The sequence below is a fragment of the Oryx dammah genome, unplaced genomic scaffold (assembly GCF_014754425.2).
Source record: "Oryx dammah isolate SB20612 unplaced genomic scaffold, SCBI_Odam_1.1 HiC_scaffold_19, whole genome shotgun sequence".
Taxonomy (NCBI): domain Eukaryota; kingdom Metazoa; phylum Chordata; class Mammalia; order Artiodactyla; family Bovidae; genus Oryx; species Oryx dammah.
The window spans coordinates 12,727,745-12,752,683 of NW_024070203.1; the positions used below are offsets into that span (position 1 = coordinate 12,727,745).

General features: G+C 40.2%; 1 protein-coding gene across 4 annotated transcripts in view; it reads right to left on the minus strand.

Moving 5' to 3' along the window:
• Positions 1–9,839, minus strand: part of PHF3 (PHD finger protein 3) — a 90,254-nt gene extending 80,415 nt beyond the window's left edge. For 2 of the 4 annotated variants that reach the window (XM_040261422.1, XM_040261418.1), the window contains exon 1: positions 9,527–9,839. The gene's annotated coding sequence lies outside the window, so the exon portion shown is untranslated. The remainder of the gene's footprint in view (positions 1–9,526) is intronic. The other 2 variants (XM_040261420.1, XM_040261423.1) reach the window with 2 other exon arrangements.
• Between the last annotated feature and the right edge of the window lie 15,100 nt (positions 9,840–24,939).

Here is a 24,939-nt window from a genome sequence, read left to right on the forward strand (position 1 = left end):
ATAAAGACACTAGCATTATGTCGGGTGTAACAATCAAGAAAACTCGATTCTACACCATGTTTGCAACTTTTCTATAAATCTAAAACAACTTCAAAATAAGATTAAAAAAAAAAAAAAAGAAAAGAACACTAACCTAAAATACAATGTCCTGAAATACCTAGCCATGCAGATAGACAAAGATAACTGATCCAATAAAGGAGAAATTTAAGAAATGATTCGGTGTCCCTTTTATTATAATTAAACAAATTGCCTGATTTAAACAAATTTCTGGGAATTCCTTTTTTTCCCAGAGGCTCAGTGGTAAAGACTCCACCTGTAATGCAGGAGACTTAAGTGCAATTCCTGGGTGTGGAAGATCCCCTGGAGAAGGAATTGGCAACCCACTCCATTATTTCACCAGGAAAATCCCATGAACAGAGAAGCCTGCGAGGCTACAGTCTGTGGGGTCGCAAAGAGTCAGACACAACTGAGCACATACACACAGTTTTTAGACTCTGAAGGTTCACTGCTGAAGGCCTGGGGTTTGATCCCTGGTAGAGGAACTAAGATCCCACAAGCCACGCAGTGCAGCCAAAAAAATAAATAAATAGACAAATTCCTGTTTCTTACACTGAAATTGTACTTAAATGCATCTTTATATTTGGCATCATAAAGTTAATAATTAAAACATAACAAACCTATCCAGGATGTATTTTAAGATGCTAATGAAATGTATTTATGCAATTAAATTGATAATATTAACTAGGGAATACATATATATTAAAATCAGAAACTATTTCTGAGGGTTCACAGTCACACCTCAACATGACAATAAGATGCGTAAGTCAGAGAATTGAATAATTTCTTAATTCAAAATTATTCCTCTATGCATGTATTTATCAAGCATCTACTATAAAGCACTATCGTAAGTATACCAGTGAAACAAACCCTATTATCAAATTCAAGGAACTTATGATGCAAAACAAAGTACAGACATACAAACAAATTTGAAAACACGCAAACATCACAACAAAATATGAAAGGGTCACACTCAAGGGCTCAGATGGCCCCGCAGAGCAAGGCAGAATCCATGGGGCCAAGCAAGGCTAAGTAGGCGACATGAGCTGGGCCCTAACGGTCCAGGGACTACTTCAAACAGATGAACAGCAGGTGCTGACTATGAAAGGTAGAGTTTGGTCCTAATGGAAGATTTAGAAAGACTCAGAATACAACCAAAAATAAGTATTAGTACTAACATGCTGAATCTGAGTCCAAAGATATTTCCCACTTGTTTCATCTGTAACAGAGAATTACAGTGCAGCCAAATTTTGTTTACACAGATAAAACCAATATATATTGTTTTCTAAGTGTTTCCTGCACGCACAAAATGCAAAAAGATTTAAAAAGCATCAATGGAAAAAAATTACACTTCTACCAAAATCCCCTTTAAATTAAGAGTGAATTAAAACTACCCCAAACTCTCAGAAATATCCTCAAAATAAAATTATGTATTTTATCACATTTTCTTTAAAAAAAAAATCACACACACACACATAGTAAGCTTAACAATAAATCACTAAAGCTATTAAAGTCGTGTGTGTGCGTGTGCACGTAAGAATGTAGAGGAGGGGACAAACATATATCAAGACATTATAAAATCTATGAAGAATAATTAAACACTGTAATAGTGGTGAGAAGAGAAAGGCCTTCCATGTATGACAGTAAATGAAGGCCTTGTTAACAAGGGCAACATGTGAGCCAAAACCTGAAATGAGGCAGTGATCCACACATAAATGGGGAACAACAATTCAAGTAAAGACCTAAATGCAAAGGCCCTGGGTTCCTTCCAACCACTACACCACAGTTTAAATTAAGCTGTCAATTCACCAAGCATGCTCACTATTAGCAAATTTCTAACAGGCGGTAGCAGTAGCAGTAAAAAGAAAAAATAAAAGTACCACTACTAAAACAATGATGAAATGTAAAAATGTGCTCTGGTCGACAGTGCTCCACATCAGCAGTTCTCCAGCGGAGGAAATTACGCCTCTCCAGAGGGCATTTGGCCATGTATGGAGACATTTTTGGTCAACAAAACTGGAGGGCACGCATGATACTGGCAGCTAGTAAACATACTACACCGCATTTAGGAAAGCCCCTTTATAAAGAACTAGCCAGCCAAAAAACAGTGCTGAGGTAAGAAATCCTGCTCTACACTTATTAATTTAATCCTCTCGACAATGCTATAATCCTGATTATACAGAAATAAATAAAATTGGGATCAGAGAGATTAAATTACTTGCTGTAGTCAGTGGTGGAGTTGAAATTTGAATCCCAAATGTTTCATTCAAGAGTCAATACACTTAACCACTACCTAGTATTATCTCTTTACAGTTAAATTCATTGACTATTATGTGCCAGGCAACAAGCTAACTTAAATATATAATGTCTTTAAACTTCACAGCCACACAATTTGGTGAGCTAAAGCTGAGCCAAGTTACACCCAATATTACAGAATAAGTAAGTAACAGGACTCAAAACCACCTCTGACACACAGGTCAGTTCTTCACCACCATTAATACAACAAAGTTAAAGAAGAATAAATTATCCTTTCGGGACAGAGTCAAGAAAAATCACTAAATGGTTAATACGTGTGGTATGACATAATTCTAAAAAGCACATTTCTACAAAGCAATGCAACCTCATCACCTGCTCTACAAGCCCATTTCAAATTCAGGTCCAGTTTCTTTAGTTAGAATCTATGCGCAAGACTACCTAACAGAAAAAAGAAGGATCATAACTTTGCTACTGAATTTATCAGGTAAAAAGAATATTTAAGAATCCAAGATGACTGCCATACTAAGATCACAGAAGACCTAACAACCTAGAAAAAGAACCCTCAAGCTGAAACTGGCAAAAGCAGAATTAATTAGCCCTCAGTGAAAAAGTTACCTTTAAAATTTACAACTATGATGCCCTATTGTCATTATCGGAAGCATCAGTACTTTGGATTAACCACAGAAATAGTACAAGCAGCTCATCATCAAAACTATGGCAGTCCAAGTTAATACATACTTCACGTGTACTATGTGTGAGGCCCTATGCTAACTTTACTGAGTGCGTATCTCACTAGTCTCTCACAACTCTAAGAAACAGAGTAGATGCGATTACTCTATTTTGCTAATGAGCAAACTGAGGCCCAGAGCATTATGTAGGTCAAGTAAGCTGTCAATTCACCAAGCATGCTCACTATTAGCAAATTTCTAACAGGTGGTTAATAGTAGCAGTAAGAAAAAATAAAAGTACCACTACTAAAACAATGATAAAATATAAAAACTGTCCTGGTCACATACCCAGGACAGGTGTTCCTCAAAGATACTGCAGTGTAATTCCCAAACCACCACAATAAAGTGAGTATTGTACACAATGAAGTAAGTCACACCAATTTTTTGGTTTCTCAATGCATATAAAAATTATGTTTATAGTCTAGTCTACTAAGTATACAATAGCATGATGTCTAAATATACAAGATACAAACCTTAATTAAAAATAATGTATTGCTAAGAAATACATCATCTGAAACTTCAGCAAGCTGTAATCTTTTTGCAAATGGAGGGTCCTTCCTCGATTGGTAGTGGCTGCTGAAGATTGGGGTGGCTGCAGCAATTTCTTACAAGACAACAATGAAGTCTGATACACCGATTGGCTCTTCCTCCCACAATTTCTCTGTAACATGACACGCTTATTGAATGCACGTTACACACCATAGAACTTCTTCCAAATTTGGAGTCAGTTTTCTCAAACCCTGCAGCTGCTTTATCAATTAAGTTAATGTAATACCTAAATCCTGTATTGTCATTTCAATCTATATAGCATCTCCACCAGGAGTAGATTTCTTCTCAAGAATCCACTGACTTTGCTCATTCATAAGGAACAATGCATGAAGCAACACCTCCTCCATTTAAATTTTATTACAGGGTTGCAGCAATTCAGTCACATTTTCAGGCTCCACTTCTAATTTTAGTTCTCTTGCTATTGCCACCACATCTGCAGTTACTGCCTCCACTGAAATTCTGAAACCCTCCAAGCCATCCATGAGGACTGGAATCAACTTCTTCCAAACTCCTCTGAATGTTGATCTGACTTTGCCCAGATCCCTTAGAGGAATCAGTATCTATGGTAGCTATAGCCTTACAAAAGGTATTTCTTAAAAATAAGACCTGAAAGTCGAAGTGACTCCATGATCCATGGGCTGCAGAACGGACGTTGTTGTGAGCAGGCATTACATGGTGCACTGATCAGGTCGATGAGCAGTGACACTTGGAAACCTTTTTCTAAGCAACAGAATAACAGTGGGCTTAAAATACTCAGTAAACCATCCTGTAAACAGATGTGCTATCATCCAGGCTTTGTTGTTCCATTTACAGAGCACAGGCAGAATAGATTTAACGTAATTTTTAAGGACCCTAGGACTTTTAGAATGAGCACTGGCTTCAACTTGAAGTCACCAGCTGCATTAGTCTCTAACTGGAGAACCAGCCTGTCCTTTAAAACCAGGCACTGATGTCTCCTCTCCAGCTATGAACATCCAGGACGGCATCTTCTTCCAACAGAGGGCTATTCTGACTAGACTGAAAATCTGTTGTTCAGGGTAGCCACCTTCATGAATTATCTTAGCTAGATCCTTTGGATAACTTGCTGCAGCTTTCACATCAGCATGCACTACTTCACACATTTGTACTTTAATGTTATGGAGACAGTTTCTCTCCTCAAACCTCATGAACCAACCTCTCCTAGCTCCAAGTTTTCTTCTGTGTTTCCCCACATCTCTCAGCCTTCAAAGAATAGAAGAGAGTTAAGGCAATGGCACCCCACTCCAGTACTCTTGCCTGGAAAATCCTATGGACGGAGGAGCCTGGTAGGCTGCAGTCCATGGGGTCGCAAAGAGTCGGACACAACTGAGCGACTTCACTTTGACTTTTCACTTTCATGCATTGGAGAAGGAAATGGCAACCCACTCCAGTGTTCTTGCCTAGAGAAACCCAGGGATGGGGGAGCCTGGTGGGCTGCTGTCTATGGGGTTGCACAGAGTCAGACACGACTGAAACGACTTAGCAGCAGCAAGGCCTTGCTCTAGATTAGACTTTGGCTTAAGAGGATGTTGTGTTTGGTTTGATTATCCACACCACTAAAACCTTCTCTGTATCAGCAATAAGGTCGTTTCACTTTCTTCATTCATATGTTCACTGGGGCTGCACGTTTAACTTTCTTCAAGAACTTTTTCTTTGCATCCACAACTCAACTAACCGTTTGGCACAAGAGGCCTACTTTAGGAGATATCTTGGCTTTCAACATGCCTTCCTCATTAACCTCAGTCATTTCTAACTTTCGATTTCAAGTGAGAGACATGGACTCTTTACTCAGAAAGTTAAGAGGTCATGGCAGAGTTATTAATTGGCCTACTTTTAATATTATAGCATCTCAATGACTAGGGAGGCCCAAGGAGAGGGAGAAAGATAGGGAACAGACAGTCGGTGGAGGCGTTAGAACACACACAACATTTACAATTAACTTCACCATCTTATTAGGGTTGTGGTTTGAGGTAACCCAAAATGACAACATTAACATCAACACCAATCACAAAGCAATAACACAATAATGACAAAAAGTTTAAAATATTGTGAGAATTAACAAAACGTGATACAGAAGACTCAAAGTGAGCAAATGCTGTTTAAAAAAAACTGGCGGCAAGACTCGCCCCATACATGATTGCCACAACCTTCAATTTGTTTAAAAAAAAAAACCTGCAGTATCTGCAAAGCACAATAAAAGAGGTATGTCTCTATACCCAAACTGGAATCCAGGAAGCAAGATTCCCAAGCCTCCACTTTTAACCTACTATACTTTATGAAGTCTACATACATAACACATATCAATCTTTATATCATTAATGAAATCATTAAAATATTGAAAACAAAGTGACATGCCCACTTCCAAAATAAAATGGGAAATATGCACTTAGCCACTCCCTACATATAAAAAATAAAATAGATATCTTTAGTATGTACATCATCATTGTGGAAGTGATGAACCACAAACTTCACAATTTATTTTCAAAGTCTACAATTTTAGAATGTTTTCATGTGACCATCTCACAAAAATTATGAGTGAATTAAAACTTAAGCCTTTGTGTACAATCCACTATGCCATTTAAAATTCTAATAAAGTTAGACTGCGACAAAAGATAAAATGTCAGGATACTATTTAAGTTTTTGCTTAACTGTTTCTCTTCACCTTCACTCCATTATACAAATAATCCTAAATATTTAAATCTTGATCATTAAAAATGATCTAGATTAAATACATAATCCATGGCAATAACTGCTCAGTCTATACATTTGACAATTTCTCATACAATGTGTTTTGTAACTCTTGAAATATCTTCCTCTTTTAACTCTAATTCAATGATTTAATAGCACCCATCTGAATCTGGTTTCTCAACCTAGAATACATTCCATGAGAATACAAATAGTACCTGAGTCTCAAATATTTTTTATCAAATCAATACTGTCAATATTATTCTCTATGTAATTAAAGGGAAACATTAAAGGAGAATTTTTTTTTTACTATTCTTAAAAATGCAAGGGCTACAAATATGTAAAAATTTGCCAAGTTATTTTTGTAGTTAAAAAATAAGATATCTACACTTCTGAAAAGATATTACAGGATTCTCACAGGGTGCTCTAAAAAATGAAAGAAGCAGAGCCTAAGATGTATTGTTCCAAGAGGGAAATCCAGCAACCACAAGTCCAAAAGAATTGATGAAATGTAGATGAATAAAAACATTTAGAAGTCAGCACTTCAAGAACCTTGCACTCCCTGACACTTTGGTGGTGATCCACAAACCTGAGAGGCTAATCAATAACTATATTTCCTCATTAAAAAATAATAAAGATCTTACCTCCAAATTATTATCCTTAAAAATTATTAACTAAAAAAGATTTCATGAGATATCTGTGTAAAGATAAAAAAAAAAACCTTTAAGAAACCAAAACATATCAAAAAGGTAAAAAGTTACCATGTCAAGAAAGATAACCATTATTTATATTTTAGTACCCAAAACTAACTTTCATCAAAAATAATTTTTTTAACTACCTCCAACAGGAGCTCTGTATCAACCTATAGGAGTGGGATGGTGAGGGAGATGGGAGGGAGTTTCAAAAAGGATGGGATATATGTATATCTATGGCTGATTCATGTTGAGGTTTGACAGAAAACAGCAAAATTCTGTAAAGCAATTATCCTTCAGTGAAAAATTAATTTTAAAACGTTTTATTAACTGCTATTATAAAGTCAAAAATTATCAACCCTTCCCAATTCTAGTACTCAAAATAATTATGATTTTAACATTACGGTTTTAAATAAAGACAACTTCCTTTCCATATGTCCATCCTGAACGTTGCTTTGAACCAATGTGATTTTTCACCTACATTTACACAGACCACTTCTCATAGACTTGATTTATCTGAGTATGCAACAGATGAATATGTCACAGATCAGCTAGACACTTATCTGACGTCTATCCCAAGAGCACTGAAAACGTAACTAATTCAGTGTGATCGTTAAGGAAGTTCACTATCCTCCCAATGGATGCAAAAGCAGTATTATTTACATTTCCATGTTCTTCAACAAATGGACCTACAAAGCGTGCATGAAACGGGGAAACTTGTGCCATCACTGCTCCTGCTGCTGCTGCTAAGTCGCTTCAGTCGTGTCCGACTCTGTGCGACCCCATAGACGGCAGCCCACCAGCCTCCACCGTCCCTGGGATTCTCCAGGCAAGAACACTGGAGTGGGTTGCCATTTCCTTATCCAACGCATCAAAGTGAAAAGTGAAAGTGAAGTCGCTTAGTCGTGTCCGACTCTTCACGACCCCATGGACTGCAACCTACCAGGCTCCTCCGTCCATCACTAACTCTTCACAAATCTCCGGTACAGCTACCAAATAAAGCTTACACTCTAAGGTTGTAGTTCTGCATACTTAACAAGAGGCTCACCTCGGTTGAGTGGATGTCTTTCTGCTGCTAAGGAACTGACTGAACTGTTACTGGTTTCATCAGCTCAGTAAGAACTGTTAAAAGTACCTCCTTCAATTCTGTTACTATCATGGGGAAATGGAGCATATATTTTAAAACAGTGATGACGACGATGCTGATGGAGGGAAAATTCATTATATACGTCCAGTAAACAGAACTGGATAGAAATAATAAAGGAAAGGTCTAAGTGGTAATCATGATAAAGAAATCAACAATTTCTTTATTTCAAACAATAATATTCACAACACACCATGTGTGCTCTGGAATGAAGATACAAGTTCAATAACGTAAGAATGCTGCAAAAACTTCCTGGTTCTTTGACTCCTCTCTCGCCTACCAGAAAAACACATCTAACATTTTCTCAATCCCAAACACTTCATTCAAGAGTCAAAAAATGGTAGCTAATGAATGGAAACACAGTTTTGGAAGATCTCAACCAGCTTAGAAGAGGGAAGACAAGTTCAAACCCAAAACAGTAACTAAATAGAAACAATGTAGTATTTAAGTACCTCCCCCCCCACCGCAACCAACTTAAAATAACTTGGTAAAGATAGCATTTGCGAAGGCTCAATTACCTCCGTTTCATTTTAAATTAAGTGTCAATAAACGCAATGAAAATTAGGACTGGGAAGATATTAAAGCGTTCTTGCCGCCTACAGTAATCACTATTCATAATCATGCAAATAATTCCTGAACAGCACCAATAATCACACACTCTTCGTAGAATCAGAGTCTTGAAAAACAGCATTTAAAACCTCCAAGATGGGAACGAACCCTCGGACCCCGCGATACACGGCTGGGGAGAAGCAGGGGCGCTGTGCAGCACCAGCATTCTCCCTCTTTCTCCGCCCTCCCCGCCCCCGGTCAGGTGACCAACTATTTAGCACCATTAACACCCACGGGTCGACAAGTGGTTCATTAAATTACACGTATTGTGGAAGGCCAGGTTCCGGGCTCCTCACTTCAAACTATGCAAAAGGAGGAGACAGTTTGGGGCCCGACCACAAAAGCGTGCGGCCGCGGGAGGGAGGATGGAGCGCCGGCCCCGCGTTCCGGCGGCGGGGACCCAGCTCGGCTCCGCGGCCGGACCCGGGCCCCAGGCTCGACGCTGCAGTGCCGGGGCGAGGCCTGCGGGCTGGGCCTCCGGGCCGCGCCGCCGCGCCTCCCCGCCCCAGCGCCTGCGCGGCGGCGGGACTCACCCGAGGCAGGGGCGCGGAGCCGGCGGGGAGGCCGCGGCCCGACCCTAGCCGGGCCGCCCCGCCACCGCGGCCCAAACGGTCCCGGGCGGCCGAGGCGGCGCGGGCAGGCCAAGGCGTTGCGCAAGAGGCCGGGGGGCGCCCCGGTCTGCGCGGAAGGGAGGCGCGGAGCCCGGCCGGCGGAGGGCGGGAGGCCGCGGGGTGCGGGGCAGAGGGGGAGGGCCGCGCGTCGCCGGCCGCCGCCGCGCCGCCACTCACCAGCTCCGCCGACAAGCGCTACCTCAGGCAGCGAGGGAAGATGGTGGCCGCGCCGCGCGGAGGAGGGGGCCGGCGCGCCGAGAGGGGGTACGCGCGGGACGCAGGCGTCGCTGCCGAGGCCTCTTCCTCCTCACGGCCGGCTGGCCGCCGCGGACCCCGGCGCCCCGGCTTCCGCGCCGCCCTCCTCAGCCTTCGTGCAGCCGCCGCCGCTCAGCGTCCCAGCAGAGCGCGCCTCGTGGGACCGTGCAGCGGTGCGAGACCCCGAGGCCATCTGCGTGCGGCGGCGGCCCGGCGGCTGGAGCGCGGCCGCGTCACGTGACCGCACTGTTTACCGTTCCGGGGCAGCGCCGCGCCTGCGCGCTGCGGGCCTCGGGCCTCCGAGGGCGCGGCCCGCCCGCGGGCCCGCCAGAGCTGCGCGCGCTCTCTCCTCTGCGGCTCGGTGACCGCCCGCTCAGTGTGATACTGACAGGCACGTCTCTCCCCCTCCGCTGCTCTTTATGAACGGGGCATGGGTCCCAGAATGGCGGGCGAGGGCGGAACCGACCGACCCCGAGCCGGGGGATCCCTGCTGGCCCTGCACCACAGTCCGTTCGTGAACCGCCTCGCCCTCTGCTTGCGTATGTTAGCTATCCTCTCTGCTTTCAGGACTCGAGAGGCCTCCTTCTCCTCCAAGTGCCCCTGATCTAACTCAGCAGCTTTCAACGGTGGCCATAGGTTTCCTGCAGGGCCCCAAGACGTTTCAGAGGGTCTCCAGTTGTTGCAACTGTCAAAGACTAAATTTTCTTCGTCTCCTTCAACCGAAGCAGCGTGTAGCAGTTTAATGCAGAAGCAGATATGAGAATTCAGCCATTCTCTACTAAGGCAGACATTGCGGATATTTGCAAAAATTTAAAATAATGCCACTCTTTCATTATGTTTTGTTGGAGAATGTATTTTTCATAATAAATATTTATGTTAACAATGTATTTCGTTATTTTTTAAATGTTCTTTATTGTCCTTTGGTTTAATTTCTAAGACAGTAAATATCAATACATGTAACTAACCCACATAAACAAAAAGTCTACGAACTCCCTCAGTAATTTTTAAGAGCATGTAGGGGTGGGTTCTGAGACCAAAAAGTCTGAAAAATGCTGGTTTAATTTACGTGCTTCCACAGCAGGTTAGACTAACCCCTATCTCAACCCTACCAGGAATGTCTCTTAACTGGAGGAACCATTGCAATTACCCACTAAAAAATGATAGCTTTTAAAATCTTTACTTGTTTAGTTAAGCCTCAAGGCAACAGCAGGATGGCCACATTGGAGGATGTAGTGTGAAGCATTAATAGAGCAATAGTTCATAGACAGGTGGTGAAGATCTCTGCTCTATTCTATCAGTTGTTTAACGGTATTTTGAGCGCTCCCCGAACCAAATGCTCCTCCAGAATGGAAGTTTAGATGGTTCTAATTCTGGAATCCTAGAGTTCAAGCCCTGTCTTGATTCATCAGTTCCTCAGAACTTTGTTTTATAATCTCTCTTTTTTAAAGGGTTTTTTTTTTCCCCTTTGAGAAAGGTAAATAGAAATGAATAGTCAAGTTTTTTGTTGGTTTTTTTTGTTTGTTTCACTTCCAGTATCTGGAATCAACTGCAAAAATAAATCTAACTTTACTCTTCTGGACCTCAATGTGAAATTTGAAAAAGGCCTTAGAAGATTATTGTCATAGGACTTCTCTGGTAGTCCAGTGATGGGTTCCATCCCTGGTCGGGGAAGATTCCACATGTTGGGGGCAATTAAGCCTGTGTGCCACAACTATTCAGCCTACAAGCGCCTGGCCACAACAAGAGAAGCCACTACAATGAGAAGTGCACACACAAGTAAGGAATAGCCCTTCAGTAGAAATGAAGATTCAACGCAGTCATTAATTAAGTTTTTAAAAAAGATTATTTTCATAAACAAAATTCCACCATAGTGGTGGTTAAAGTCACTCAGTCATGGCTGACTCTTTGCAACACCATGGACTATACAGTCCATGGAATTCTCCAGGCCAGAATACTGGAGTGGGTAGCCTCTCCCTTCTCCAGGGGATCTTCCCAGTCCAGGGATTGAACCCATGTTTCCCACATTGCAGGCGGATTCTTTACCAGCTGAGCCACAAGGGAAACCCAAGAATACAGGAGTGGGTAGCATATCCCTTCTCCAGGGGATCTTCCTGGCCCAGGGTCTCCTACATTGCAGGCGGATTCTTTACCAATTGAGCTATGAGAAAAGCCCAAATTCCACCATAAAGAAATTCATACAGGAGATCTTGAATAGAAGAGCATTAGATAGAAAATCCCCTTAGAAGAACTGGGGGAAATTTTACCTTGTTAGAGAAATTTTCATATATTTATGAAAAAATAAAATGGAATAACAAGAAAGTATAGAAACCATAAGTCTTTCACATTTATTGGGCTGATGAAAATGTTCATTCGGTTTTTTCCATAAGATGACTTTTTTCTAAGACGTGTCTGACTCTACAACTCCATGAACTGAAGCGTGCCAGGCTTCCCTGTCCTTCACTATCTCCAGAGTTTGTTGAAACATATCCATTGAGTCAGTGATGCCATCCAACCATCTCATCCTCTGTTGTCCCCTTCTCGTCTTGCCCTCAATCTTTCCCAGCATCAGATCTTTTCCAAGGAATCAGTTCTTCCTATCAGGTGGCCAAAGTATTGGAGCTTCAGCTTCAACACCAGTCATTCCAATGAATATTCATGGTTGATTTCCTTTAGGGTTGACTGGTTTGATCTCCTTACAGTCCAAGGAACTCTCAAGAGTCTTCTCTAACACCACAGTTCGAAAGCATTCATTCTTGAGTGCTCAGCCTTCCCTATGGTCCAACTCTCATATCCATACATGACTACTGGAAAAACCATAGCTTTGATTATATGGATCTTTGTTGGCAAAGTGACATCTCTGCTTTCTAATACAATGTCTAGGTTTGTCATAGCTTTTTCCCCAAGAAGCAAGCATCTTTTAATTTTGTGGCTACAGCCACAGTCCAAGAAAAACAAGTCTGACACTGTTCCCACTTTTTCCCCATCTATTTGCCATAAGGTGATGGGACCAGATGCCATAATCTTCCAGTTTTTTGAATGTTGACTTTTAATCCACTCTCCTCTTTCACCTTCATCAAGACACTCGTTAGTTCCTCTTCACTTTATGCCTTTATCATCTACATATTTGAGGTTGTTGATATTTCTCCCAGCAATCTTGATTCTAGCTTTTGAGTCATCCAGCCTAGCATTTCACTTGATGTACTCTGCATATAAGTTAAATAAGCAGAGTGACAATATATTCTTGTGACCCATGGACTGTAAGTAGCCTGCCAAGCTCCTCTGTCCACGGGATTCTCCAGGCAAGAATAGTGGACTGGGTTTCCATTTCCTTTTCCAGGGGATCTTCCCAACATAGGGATCGAACCTGGGTCTCCTGCATTGCAGACAGAGTTTTTACCAACAGAGCTACAAGGGAAGCCTGACAATATACAGCCTTTCCTTACTCCTTTCCCAATTTTGAACCAGTCCATTGTTCCATCTTCAGTTCTAACTGTTGCTTCTTGACCTGCATACAGGTTTCTCAGGAAGCATGAAAGATGGTCTGGTATTCCCATCTCTTCAAGAATATTGCACAGTTTGTTGTGATCCACACAGTCAAAGTCTTTAGCATAGGCAATGAAGCAGAAGTAGATGTTTCCTGGAATTCCCTTGCTTTCCCTGTGATCCAGCAGATGTTGGCAATTTGACTCTGGTTCCTCTGCCTTTTCTAAATCCAGCTTGTACATATGGAAGTTCTCTGTTCATGTACTGCTGACTTTTCCAAGTTTGCTGGCATATTGAGCCCAGCACTTTAACAGCATCATCTTTTAGGATTTCCATCACCTCCACTAGCTTTGTTCATAGCAATGCTTCCTAAGACCCACTTGACTTCACACTCCAGGATGTCTGACTAAGTGAGTGACCACACTATCGTGGTTATCTGGGTCATTAAGAGCTTTTTTATACATTTCTTCTGTGTAAGATGACTCTAGTAGCTCTTCTGTGTAAGATGGTTCTAGTAGCACTTCCTTGTCTTTAACTTTATTTGAAACAATTTTGCTACATTATATTGTGACACCTGTGCTGTCACATGCATTCTAAAAAATTATTAAAATTGGTGTAGCTATTTTAATATTGAAGGTGGAAGGGAAAAGCAACACTTTTGGCATATTATGCTTTATTGTTTCAAGAAAGGTAAATAAACAATTGAAATGTAAAAAAAACATTGTGTAGTGAATGGACAAGATGCCATGATTGAACATATCAAAAGTGGTTTGCAAAGTTTCATGCTGATAATCTCTTGCTGGACAATGCTCCACTATCTGGTAGAACAGTTGAAGTTGACAACAATAAAATCAAGACATTAATTGTGATCAAACAATGTTATACCATGAGGGAGATAGCTGGCATACTCAAAATATCCAAATAAAGCATTGAAAATCATTTGCACCAGCTTGGTTATGTTAATTACTTTAATGTTTGAGTTTCACATAAGTTAAATGAAAACAAAAAATTCTTGACCATATTTCCACATGCAATTCTCTACTTAGATATAAAAAGCATTTGTGTTCTTAAAACAAATTGTGACTGGCAATGCAAAGTGGATACTGTACAACAATGTGGAATGGAAGAGATCGTGGGGCAAGGGAAATGAACCACCAACAACCATACCAAAGGCCCATCTTCATCCAAAGAAGGTGATATTGTATATAGGGTAGGATTGGAAGGGAGTTCTCTATTATGAGCTCCTGCTGGAAAACCAAAAGATTAATTCCAACAAGTACTGCTACAAAAGAGACCAACTGAAGGCAGCAGTCGATGAATAGCATCCAAAATTAGTCAACAAAACAGGCATAATCTTTCATCAGGACAATGCAAGACCACATGTTTCTTTGATGACCAAGCAAAAGCTGTTACAGCTTGGGTGGAAAGTTCTGATTCATTCATTGTATTCACCAGACAGTGTACCTTTGGATGTCCATTTACTTCAGTCTTTACAAAATTCTCTTAATGGAAAAATTTTACACTTCCCTGGAAGACTGTAAAAGGCACCTGGAATAGTTCTTTGCTCAAGGAGACAAAAAGTCTGGGGAGGATGGAATTCCATCATTGTCTGAAAAAATGGCAGAAGGTAGTGAAACAAAATGGTTCTTGATGAAAATGACAAATGCATCTTTCATTTTAACTTAAAAACCAGAAGGAGATTTTTGGCCAACTCAATACTGGTGGGTCTTCCCAGGTTGCGTCAGTGGTGAAGAGCCCGCCTGCCAATGGAGGAGATGTAAGAGTTGCGGTTCAACCCCTGGGTTGGGAAGATCCCCTGGAGGAGGACAGAGCAACCCATTCCAGTATTCTTGCCTGGAGAATCCCATAGACAGAGGAACCTAGTGGGCTTATGGTCCATAGTGTCGCAAGGAGTCAGACAAGACTGAAACGACTTAGCACAATACAAAACAAAGATTTCTAACTTTAAAAAGCCAGCATATTTGTCACAAAGCATGTTCTTTGAACTTTATTATTTTGAACCATCCGAAAATCCAGATTCTCATTTGTCCTGCTTTTTGCTTCCAGATGTAAACACAAACTATGTGATTCTTATTCAGTTCACACATAATAATACAAGGAAAGCTCTAATTTCATGCATGACACTGTTTTAGTTAAACAATCTTTTGAAAACAATCAGATTGTACTGGTAACATTACAAACAGTTGGACACAACTGAGTGACAGAACAATTGGTAACATTGAAAACTCCCAATTAACTTAGGAAAATTAAATATGACAGAAAACAAGACAAGACAACTAAAAGTAGTGCAAATTGACAGTACATTTATTGTTTAATTGCTAGGTCGTGTTCAACTCTCTGTAATCCCATGGACTACAGCAAGCCAGGCTTCCCTGTCCTTCAGTGTCCTGCGTTTGCTTAAACTCATGTCCATTGACTCAATGATGCCATCCAACCATCTTATCCTCTGTCACTTCCTTCTCCTCCTGCCCTCAATCTCTTCCAGAATCAGGGTCTTTTTCAATGAGTCAACTCTTTGCATCAGGTGGCCAAAGTATTGGAGCTTCAGCTTTGTATCCTGTAAAATTGAGCCTGGCAGGAAAAGTGGTCATGAAAGACAGTTCATGATGCAGATAAAAAGATTGATTTTGGTATAAAAAATGCTTGTCATCATTAAAAAGTAAAAAGATTAAGAAGAGGTGCAAAAACACAGAAAAGCTATACAAAAAAGGTCTCAATGACCTGGATAACCACAATGGGGTGATCATTCACCTAGAGCCAGACAGCCTAGACTATGAAGTCAAGTGGGCCTCAGTAATCATTACAACGAACATAGCTAATGGAGGTGATGGAATTCCAGCTGAGCTATTTGAAATCCTAAAAGATGATGCTGTTAAAGTGCTGCATTCAATATGCCAGCAAATTTGGAAAACTCAGCAGTGTTTTCCAGGTCTGGAAAAGGTCATTTTCCATTTCAATTCCAAAGAAAGGCAATGCCAAAGAATGTTCAAACTACCATGCAAAATGTGCTCATTTCACATACTAGCAAGGTAATGTTCAAAATCCTTCAAGCTAGACTTCAACAGTACCTGAACTGAAAACTTCCAGATATACAAGCTGGATTTAGGAAAGGAAGAGGAACCATAAATCAAATTGCCGACATTCACTGGATCATAGAGAAAGCAAGGGGATTTCAGAAAAACTTCTGCTTCATTGCCTATGCTAAAGCCTTTGACTGTGTGGATCACAACAAACTGTAGAAAATTCTGGAAGAGATGGGAATACCAGACCACCTTACCTGTCTCCTGAGAATCCCATTTGCAGGTCAAGGAGCAACAGTTAGAACCAGACATGGAACAATGGACTGGTTCAAAATTGGGAAAGGAGTACATCAAGGTTGCATATTGTCACTCCACTTACTTAACTTACATGCACAGAACACCATGGGAAACACCAGAGTGGATGATTTACATGCTGAAATCAAGACTGCTGAGACTAATATCAAAAACCCCAAATATGCAGATGATACCACTCTAACGGCAGAAAGCAAAGATGAACTGAAGAGTCTCCTGATGAAGGTGAAGAGCAGAGTGAAAAAGCTGACTATAAACTCAACATTCAAAAAATGAAGATCATGGCATCCGGTTCCTTTACTTCATGGCAAATAGATGGGAGAATAGTGGGAAAGTGATAGATTTTATTTTCTTGGGCTTCAAAATCACTATGGACAGTGACTGCAGCCATGAAATTAAAAGACACTTGCTCCTTGGAAGGAAAGCTATGACAAACCTAGGCAGGGTGTTAAAAAGCAGAAACATCACCTTGCCAACAAAGGTCCATGTAGTCAAAGAGTTGGAGCATAAAGAAGACTGACTGCTGAAGAACGGATGCTTTCAAATTGTGGTGTTGGAGAAGACTCTTGAGAGTTCCTTGGTCTGTAAGGAGATCAAACCAGTCAACCCTAAAGGAAATCAACTCTGAATGGTCATTGGAATGACTGATGCTGAAGCTGAAACTCCAGTACTTTGACCATCTGACAGGAAGAGCTGACTCATTGGAAAAGACCCTGATTCTGGGAAAGATTGAGGGCAGGAGGAGAAGGAGGTGACAGAGGATGAGATGGTTGGGTGGCATCATTGGACATGAGTTTGGCAAGCTGTGAGAGATAATAAAGGACAGGGAAGCCTGGCACTCTGTAGTCCATGGGGTCACAAAGAGTTGGACATGACGTAATGACTGAATAACAGCAACAACACTGTATCAGAGTAAAGATGGACAATAATTGAAACAATTAACTATAAGGTGCAGAAAATTGATAAAATATTAAATTTATTTAATGAGGATTTCTCTGGAAAAAACTTTTTAGATACACTTTCAAGTTAGTTTCAGAGATGTAAATGTTTTTATTCCTAAACATGGGATCAAAACTGTGGGATTAAAATATCCTGAAGTCATTTTATTGAGCTCATCATGAAATTTAGAGGCTTTGTCCAGAACTCTGTGCACTTCATTACTCATAGGTTTGCTCCCTTTCCCGCCATAGTCTGACTATTTTATTCAGAGAGATGGCTCCCAACCACCCAGGCTTTCAGCAGCAAACAAGGGATAGAGAGGAACTGCATGCCCCATCCAATTTGCACAGCATAACAGAGTTCAGGGAGAGCTAGAGAGTGTGAGTCCAATAATGCCATAAAGCTTTTCCATGCACCAGGACTGCACAAGTTATAGAAGCACCTTTACCCACTTCAGCAACTTTAAGGTACAGGGAGGGAGCAAAGTGAGACCTGAGACACAGTCTTCTAACCAATTCTGTCCTTAATGATCTGTATGACGTTACCTCTCCAACTCCTCTATAATTCTCTCCCTGCCAACCCACAACTACATTTATTTGCTCCTTTATTAAATCTTCTCCATTATATACCCTCAATGGGTTTCAGAAATAAAAAGCATTCCTCCTGGCGTCAAGGAACTCAGAAGAGTAAGAAAGACGAGCTAGTGGACAATTACACTAACTTGTAATTGCTTGTACATTTACCAAGCAACTTGGTAAATGCACTCACAGCAGTTGGTACAGGGGACATGTAGTCATGCCTTACCTGACTTAGAGTGGACAGAAGGCCTTTCTAACTGAGGAGATGCTTTCAACGGTAAGAAAGTACCAGAGAATCTTGCTGTGTTTCTGGAATTCCTATTGATTCATTACCTAGTCAGACATACTGTAACCATGAAAATAATTAAACATCTTTTAACAAAGAAGGTATGATAAAGACCCTCAGAGACAGTGTCAACACCCTACTTGAAATCTTTCCATGGCTTTCCAAAGTAAAAAGAATAAAATTCAAATTTCTTAATATGGCCATTATCATCCTGTAGGATTGGTCCTTCCCTAGCTCCTCAGTCTCTTCTCTCCCTATTCTCTACTTTTAAAATTTATGGTACACAACATAAAATTTCTTGCTGTTTTTTACACATATCCTTACTGTCCCTCAACATGAAGTCTTTGTTCATGCTATTACCCCTGACAAGAATGTCCTCCTCTCCACTGATACAAACGCCCCCACAATTCCTTCCACTACTTTCTCTGGATTGCTCTTGCATCCTTTTTTTTTTTTTTTTACTTTATTTTACTTTACAGTACTGTATTGGTTTTGCCATACATTGACATGAATCCACCACAGGTGTACATGAGTTCCCAAACATGAATCCCCCTCCCACCTTCCACCCCACATCATTTCTCTGGATCACCCCTGTGCACCAGCCCCAAGCATCCTGTATCCTGCATCAAACATAGACTGGTGATTCATTTCTTACATGATAGTATACATGTTTCAATGCCATTCTCCCAAATCATCCCACCCTCTCCCTCTCCCTCAGAGTCCAAAAGTCTGCTCTATACATCTGTGTCTCTTTTGCTGTCTCGCATACAGGGTCATCACTACCATCTTTCTAAATTGCATATATATGTGTTAGTATACTGTATTGGTGTTTTTCTTTCTGGCTTGCTTCACTCTGTATAATAGGCTCCAGTTTCATCCATCTCATTAGAACTGATTCAAATGTATTCTTTTTAATGGCTGAGTAATACTCCATTGTGTATATGTACCTCCGCTTTCTTATCCATTCATCTGCTGATGGACATCTAGGTTGTTTCCATTTCCTGGCTATTATAAACAGTGCTGAGATGAACATTGGGGTACATGTGTCTCTTTCTATTCTGGTTTGCTCGGTGTGTATGCCCAGCAGTGGGATTGCTGGGTCATAAGGCAGTTCTATTTGCCATTTTTTAAGGAATCTCCACACTGTTCTCCATAGTGGCTGCACTAGTTTGCATTCCGACCAACAGTGCAAGAGGGTTCCCTTTTCTCCATACCCTCTCCAGCATTTATTGCTTGCAGACTTTTGGATCGCAGCCATTCTGACTGGTGTGAAGTGGCACCTCATTGTGGTCTTGATTTGCATTTCTCTAATAATGAGTGATGTTGAGCATCTTTTCATGTGTTTGTTAGCCATCCGTATGTCTTCTTTGGAGAAATGTCTATTTAGTTCTTTGTCCCATTTTTTGATTGGGTCATTTATTTTTCTGGAATTGAGCTGCATAAGTTGCTTGTATATTTTTGAGATTAGTTGTTTGTCAGTTGCTTCATTTGCTATTATTTTCTCCCATTCGGAAGGCTGTCTTTTCACCTTGCTTATATTTTCCTTTGTTGTGCAGAAGCTTTTAATTTTAATTAGATCCCATTTGTTTATTTTTGCTTTTATTTCCAGAATTCTGGGAGGTGGATCATAGAGGACCCTGCTGTGATTTATGTCGGAGAGTGTTTTGCCTATGTTCTCCTCTAGGAGTTTTATAGTTTCTGGTCTTACGTTTAGATCTTTAATCCATTTTGAGTTTATTTTTGTGTATGGTGTTAGAAAGTGATCTAGTTTCATTCTTTTACAAGTGGTTGACCAGTTTTCCCAGCACCACTTGTTAAAGAGATTGTCTTTACTCCATTGTATATTCTTGCCTCCTTTGTCAAAGATAAGGTATCCATAGGTGTGTGGATTTATCTCTGGGCTTTCTATTTTGTTCCATTGATCTATCTTTCTGTCTTTGTGCCAGTACCATACCGTCTTGATGACTGTGGCTTTGTAATAGAGCCTGAAGTCAGGCAAGTTGATTCCTCCAGTTCCATTCTTCTTTCTCAAGATTGCTATTCGAGGTTTTTTGTATTTCCATACAAATCTTGAAATTATTTGTCCTAGTTCTGTGAAAAATACCGCTGGTAACTTGATAGGGATTGCACTGAATCTGTAGATTGTTTTGGGTAGTATACTCATTTTCACTATATTGATTCTTCCGATCCATGAAAATGGTATATTTCTCCATCTATTAGTGTCCTCTTTGATTTCTTTCACCAATGTTTTATAGTTTTCTATATATAGGTCTTTAGTTTCTTTAGGTAGACATATTCCTAAGTATTTTATTCTTTTCGTTGCAATGGTGAATGGAATTGTTTCCTTAATTTCTTTTTCTACTTTCTCATTATTAGTGTATAGGAATGCAAGGGATTTCTGTCTGTTGATTTTATATCCTGCAACTTTACTATATTCATTGATTAGCTCTAGTAATTTTCTGGTGGAGTCTTTAGGGTTTTCTATGTAGAGGATCATGTCATCTGCAAACAGTGAGAGTTTTACTTCTTCTTTTCCAGTTTGGATTCCTTTTATTTCTTTTTCTGCTCTGATTGCTGTGGCCAAAACTTCCAGAACTATGTTGAATAGTAGTGGTGAAAGTGGGCACCCTTGCCTTGTTCCTGACTTTAGAGGAAATGCTTTCAATTTTTAACCATTGAGGATAATGTTTGCTGTGGGTTTGTCATATATAGCTTTTATTATGTTGATGTATGTTCCTTCTATTCCTGCTTTCTGGAGAGTTTTTATCATAAATGGATGTTGAATTTTGTCAAAGGCCTTCTCTGCATCTACTGAGATAATCATATGGCTTTTATTTTTCAATTTGTTAATGTGGTGAATTACATTGATTTATTTGCAGATATTGAAGAATCTTTGCATCCCTGGGATAAAGCCCACTTGATCATGGTGTATGATCTTTTTAATGTGTTATTGGATTCTGATTGCTAGAATTTTGTTGAGGATTTTTGCATCTATGTTCATCAGTGATATTGGCTTGTAGTTTTCCTTTTTTGTAGCATCTTTGTCAGGTTTTGGTATTAGGGTGATGGTGGCCTCATAAAATGAGTTTGGAAGTTTACCTTCCTTTGCAATTTTCTGTAAGAGTTTCAGTAGGATAGGTGTTAGCTCTTCTCAAAATTTTTGGTAGAATTCAGCTGTGAAGCCGTCGGGACCTGGGCTTTTGTTTGCTGGAAGATTTCTGATTACTGTTTCAATTTCTGTGCTTGTAATGGGTCTGTTAAGATTTTCTATTTCTCCCTGGTTCAGTTTTGGAAAGTTGTACTTTTCTAAGAATTTGTCCATTTCTTCCACGTTGTCCATTTTATTGGCATATAATTGCTGGTAGTAGTCTCTTATGATCCTTTGTATTTCTGTGTTGTCTGTTGTGATCTCTCCATTTTCATTTCTAATTTTATTGATTTGATTTTTCTCTCTTTGTTTCTTGATGAGTCTGGCTAATGGTTTGTCAATTTTATTTATCCTTTCAAAGAACCAGCTTTTGGCTTTGTTGATTTTTGCTATGGTCTCTTTTGTTTCTTTTGCATTTATTTCTGCCCTAATTTTTAAGATTTCTTTCCTTCTACTAGCTCTGGGGTTCTCCATTTCTTCCTTTTCTAGTTGCTTTAGGTGTAGAGTTAGGTTATTTATTTGGCTTTTTTCTTGTTTCTTGAGGTATGCCTCTATTGCTATGAACTTTCCTCTTAGCACTGCTTTTATAGTGTCCCACAGGTTTGGGGTTGTTGTGTTTTCATTTTCATTTGTTTCTCTGCATATTTTGATTTCTTTTTTGATTTCTTCTGTGATTTGTTGATTATTCTGCAGCGTGTTGTTCAGCCTCCATATGTTGCAATTTTTAATAGTTTTTCTCCTGTAATTGAGATCTAATCTTAATGCATTATGGTCAGAAAAGATGCTTGGAATGATTTCGATTTTTTTGAATTTATCAAGGTTAGATTTATGGCCCAGGATGTGATCTATCCTGGAGAAGGTTCTGTGAGCACTTGAGAAAAAGGTGAAATTCATTGTTTTGGGGTGAAATGTCCTATAGATATCAACTAGGTCTAACTGGTCTATTGTATCATTTAAAGTTTGCGTTTCTTTGTTAATTTTCTGTTTAGTTGATCTGTCCATAGGTGTGAGTGGGGTATTAAAGTCTCCCACTATTCTTGTGTTATTGTTAATTTCCCCTTTCATACTTGTTAACATTTGTCTTACATATTGCGGTGCTCCTATGTTGGGTGCATATATATTTATAATTGTTATAGCTTCTTCTTGGATTGATCCTTTGATCATTATGCAGTGGCCTTCTTTGTCTCTTTTCACAGGCTTTGTTTTAAAGTCTATTTTATCGGAGATGAGTATTGCTACTCCTGCTTTCTTTTGGTCTCTATTTGCGTGGAGTATCTTTTTCCAGCCCTTCACTTTCAGTCTGTATGTGTCCCTTGTTTTGAGGTGGGTCTCTTGTAGGCAGCATATATAGGGGTCTTGTTTTTGTATCCATTCAACCAGTCTTTGTCTTTTGGTTGGGGCATTCAACCCATTTACGTTTAAGGTAATTATTGATAAGTATGATCCCATTGCCATTTACTTTATTGTTTTGGGTTTGGGTTTATACACCCTTTTTGTGTTTCCTGTCTAGAGAAGATCCTTTAGCATTTGTTGGAGAGCTGGTTTGGTGGTGCTGAATTCTCTCAGCTTTTGCTTGTCTGTAAAGCTTTTGATTTCTCCTTCATATTTGAATGAGATCCTTGCTGGGTACAGTAATCTGGGCTGTAGGTTATTTTCTTTCATCACTTTAAGTATGTCTTGCCATTCCCTCCTGACCTGAAGAGTTTCTATTGAGAGATCAGCTGTTATCCTTATGGGAATCCCCTTGTGTGTTATTTGTTGTTTTTCCCTTGCTGCTTTTAATATTTGTTCTTTGTGTTTGATCTTTGTTAATTTGATTAATATGTGTCTTGGGGTGTTTCGCCTTGGGTTTATCCTATTTGGAACTCTCTGGGTTTCTTGGACTTGGGTGATTATTTCCTTCCCCATTTTAGGGAAGTTTTCAACTATTATCTCCTCAAGGATTTTCTCATGGTCTTTCTTTTTGTCTTCTTCTTCTGGGACTCCTATAATTCGAATGTTGGAGCATTTCATATTGTCCTGGAGGTCTCTGAGATTGTCCTCATTTCTTTTAATTCGTTTTTCTTTTTTCCTCTCTGATTCATTTATTTCTACCATTCTATCTTCTATTTCACTAATCCTATCTTCTGCCTCCATTATTCTACTATTTGTTGCCTCCCAAGTGTTTCTGATCTCATTTATTGCGTTATTCATTGTATATTGACTCTTTTTAATTTCTTCTAGGTCCTTGTTAAACCTTTCTTACATCTTCTCAATCCTTGTCTCTAGGCTATTTATCTGTGATTCCATTTTTATTTCAAGATTTTGGATCATTTTCACTATCAATATTCGGAATTCTTTCTCAGGTAGATTCCCTATCTCTTCCTCTTTTGTTTGGTTTGGTGGGCATTTCTCCTGTTCTTTTACCTGCTGAGTATTCCTCTGTCTCTTCATCTTGGTTATATTGCTGCGTTTGGGGTGGCCTTTGTATATTCTGGGAATTTGTGGAGTTCTCTTTATTATGGAGCTTCCTCACTGTGGGTGGGGTTGTATCAGTGGCTTGTCAAGGTTTCTTGATTAAGGAGGCTTGTGTTGGAGTTCTAGTGGGTGGAGCTGGACTTCTTCTGTCTGGAGTGCAATGGAGTGACCCATAATGGGTTATGAGACATCAATGGTTTGGAGTAACTTTGAGCTGCCTGTATATTGAAGCTCAGGGGTGTGTTCCTGTGTTGCTGGAGAATTTGCGTGGTATGTCTTGCTCTGGAACTTGTTGGCCCTTGGGTGGTGCTTGGTTTCAGTGTAGGTATGGAGGCATTTGATGAGCTCCTATTGATTAATGTTCTCTGGATTCAGGAGTTCTCTGATGTTCTCAGGATTTGGACTTAAGTCTCCTGCTTCTGGTTTTCAGTTTTATTTTTACAGTAGCTTCAAGACTTCTCCATCTATACAGCACTGATGATAAAACATCTAGGTTAAAGATGAAAAGTTTCTCCACATTGAGGGACACCCAGAGAGGTTCACTGAGTTACATGGAGAAGAGAAGAGGGAGTGGGTAGTTAGAGGTGACTGGAATGAGATGAGGTGGGATCAAAAGAGAAGAGAGCAAGCTAGCCAGTAATCACTTCCTTATGTGTGCTCCACAGTCTGGACCACTCAGAGGTATTCACGGAGTTATACAGGTAAGAGGAGAGGGAGGAAGTAGACAGAGGTGGCCAGGAGGATAAAAGAGGGAAATGAAAAGGAGACAGACAGATCCAGTCAGTAACCAGTTCCTTAGGTGTTCTCCACCGTCTGGAGCACACAGAGATTCCCAGAGTTGGGTAGAGAAGAGAAGGGAGAGGGAAGAGACAGAGGCCACCTGGTGGAGAAAAAGGAGAGTCCAAAGGAGGAGAGAGTGGCCAAGGTAGTAATCTCACTCTCAGGTAAAATTGGGTAGTGAAGTTTGAGTTTTTAAATGTACAAAATTGACAACAAAAACCAAAAAGCAAAGATTAAAAATTTAGAGTAGAGGTTGGATTTTCAAAACTACAATATTAAAGAAAAGAAGAAGAAAAAAGAAAAAAAAAAGC